Source organism: Sinocyclocheilus rhinocerous, unplaced genomic scaffold (assembly GCF_001515625.1).
Source record: "Sinocyclocheilus rhinocerous isolate Xijiao unplaced genomic scaffold, SAMN03320098_v1.1 scaffold402, whole genome shotgun sequence".
Classification (NCBI taxonomy): Eukaryota; Metazoa; Chordata; class Actinopteri; order Cypriniformes; family Cyprinidae; genus Sinocyclocheilus; species Sinocyclocheilus rhinocerous.
This window is the reverse complement of record NW_015626336.1, coordinates 234,349-237,345: the sequence shown is the minus strand read 5'-3', so window position 1 is coordinate 237,345 and position 2,997 is coordinate 234,349. Positions and strand designations below refer to the sequence as shown.

Below are 2,997 nucleotides of genomic sequence, written 5' to 3'. Positions count from 1 at the left end.
ACAGGTACACACACACACACACATATACACACACACACACACACACACACACACACATATATATATATATATATATATATATAAATACATTTGGCTATTAAGTTGTCAAAAAAATAAGCACAAAAATATTTAATGATGCACTATTTAATACATAATACTAATTAATCATATAAGCAGATATTAATACAAAAAACAGAATGATTTTCATTACTGTATTATTGTAATGAGGAGATTCTTTAACATTAAATAAAATTGTGGATTAAAAAAGGTTAGTCTTCATCTTTTTTTTAATGCAAAGTATAATTTTTCTCTTCGTTTTGGATTGTAGACATAGTTATTTTTAACCTTTGTGAGATGTTCAAGGTATTTCGGGACACCAAATTACATTTGCTTAAAAAAAAAAAAAACCTTCATCTAAATGGCATAACTCTTTTCACACGTACTATATCAACTCACAAAAATGAGAATGAGTCACACTTAAGGTGTCGGGGTCTTGCATAGGAAATAAATGGGTGGGGATAAAGTAATTTTTTTTTTTTTTTTGTCAAATAAAATCACAAAATCACCCACAATGCACAGAAATTAAGTTGCAATAAAATAATCACACACACCCCAAATTGAGGCAAATAAATGTAAAAAACAAAAAACTGTACACCTATAGAGTAAAAAAAAGTGAGTGATATTATGTAAAAAAAACAAATTAAATTTGGAATTCAAAAAACAACATCAACAACAACAATTTACAGGATTTTGGTACAGAATCAGAATCAAAATTGGTCTTGGTGTCAGGAGCTTCCAGCACAGAAAGTACACACATAGTGCAGACATGCATATAATTGAAGGTAATAAAACACTAATAATAAAGAGAATATACAATAAAAAAAAAACTATATAGTAATAAAATATGGTGAAAAAGAAAATATCAATAGACAGAATTGTGAATGTGCATATGTGCTATTTACAGATGAAAAGTTTTTTTCAGTGTACAACCCCAGTGTACACCGTTAACAAACAGAGGTTCACCCTTGTATATATATATATATATATATGATATGAATGATTTTTGATGTAAATGATGCTCTGCTGCTGTGCTGTTGTTGCCCACATGTTGATTTTGGGTGATATCAGACTGAAGTTTTGCCGCCCTCACACATCTAAGACAACTTCTCCAAATAAAACATAAATCACTTTCAGTTCCTTACGCCCACATCCATGGCATTTAAATTTTTACTTTTATTTTTCATTTTCAAAATCTTTGGTCTTGTAAACTTTTTCCATCAGGGCCTGAGAAGGAGCAATCAAATATGTGATTATGTGTAGAAATAAACGTAATTTTTGGTCTTTCCTGTTATCCAGATGACCATTCCAGAGTGATTTTAACACAGATGGATGGAGTCCCATGTTCAGATTATATCAATGCATCATATATCGATGTAAGTGATTTGTAAAGCTATAGAAATGCATCAGTGCACTGTGAAAATTCAATGCGTCAGTGTTTAAACATGCATTCATACTGTATGTACTTATTCAAAATACAGTTCTTAAGAATGTGAATGTAAAATATATGTTTTGTTGTAATGCATTGCATCACAAAAAATATATGCACCCCTGTTTGCATTTAAATGTTGGTTTCATAATCTAGTTCTTCTTTCTTCCCAGGGTTATACAGATAAGAATAAGTTCATTGCAGCACAAGGTGAGTGGATTTAAATGTAAAAATAAGATTTAGTGAGCATTCACATGACTGACAAGAGTTTCAGTAGCTATAATAAGATTCGATAAGATGACCTCTGTGTTTTAGGTCCGAAACAAGACACGGCTGCAGACTTCTGGAGAATGATATGGGAACAGAAATCAGCTACTATTGTAATGCTAACTAATCTGAAAGAGAGAAAAGAGGTAAGTGTCCTTTTTTGGATTTCTGGTCCGTTTCCTTTTGCCATGACTACTTGTAGTGACTATCTGCACACTGAGTTTCAATTAACTACAAGTATAAATAGTATCTTTCATTATCTGTACTTTGTGTGTTTTTGTAGTATAGTATTTATTGCTATTTGTACTTCTTCTGCCTTTTTATGTCTGGTTCTCAAACCCTTTTAAGGGTAAAATAGGTTTCTCACACTTTTTTTTCAGTGCTGAAACAGTCTAGTAATGGAGATCCAAAAAACAGCAACTAAAAACACCCTTTGACAAACTCAATTAGATAAAGAAACAGTGACTCTTCTTACATGATTCAGAAGATGAGTCTCATTTTCATCTTGAAAAGTTCTGAAGTATTTCATATTTTAGTGTTTTGACAACCTACAATAAAGATTTTTATTTATTTATTTATTTATTTTTACTTGACTCTAGTGTTTTTAAAAGTGTTGATTTTTTTGGGAACTTGCATGCAAACCAATGGGAGTCAATAAAACCCCAAAAGCTGTACCAATTTTCATACAGCCTTTCCAAAACACATCTATGTGTGGAAACTTTGCATGCACATTCATGGCCCTAAATGAGAAATATTCACCAAATTTCAAGAAGAAATACATTGTACCAGTATTTCGAGCAGTTGGAAAGTTTTACTGACTGACCCACAACACAACAGGAGGATTAAATAAATCAGATTTCTAAATGCTGCATAAAAAAAAATATATATACTCACACTCACACTCACACACACACACACACACACACACACACTCTACCGGTCAAAAGTTTGGGATCAGAACGATTTTTAATGTTTTTGTTTATAGGAGTTTCTTATGCTCATCAAGACTGTATTTATTTGATCAAAAATACAGGAACAAATTTAATATTGTGAGATATTATTATGATTTTTGATTATGATTATTTTTTTCTATACGAATTTATTCCTGTGATGCAAAGTTTAATTTTCAGCGTCATTACTCCAGTCTTCAGTATCACATTATCCTTCAGAAATCATTCTAATATGCTGATTTTTTATCAGTGCTGGAAACTGTTGTGCTGCTTAAAGGGGTCATATGATGCTGT

At 31.3% G+C, this 2,997-nt stretch overlaps 1 pseudogene; it reads left to right on the top strand.

The window, feature by feature from the left end:
* LOC107711257 (receptor-type tyrosine-protein phosphatase epsilon-like) overlaps window positions 1-2,997 on the top strand; it is a 73,676-nt pseudogene that overhangs the window by 60,196 nt on the left and 10,483 nt on the right.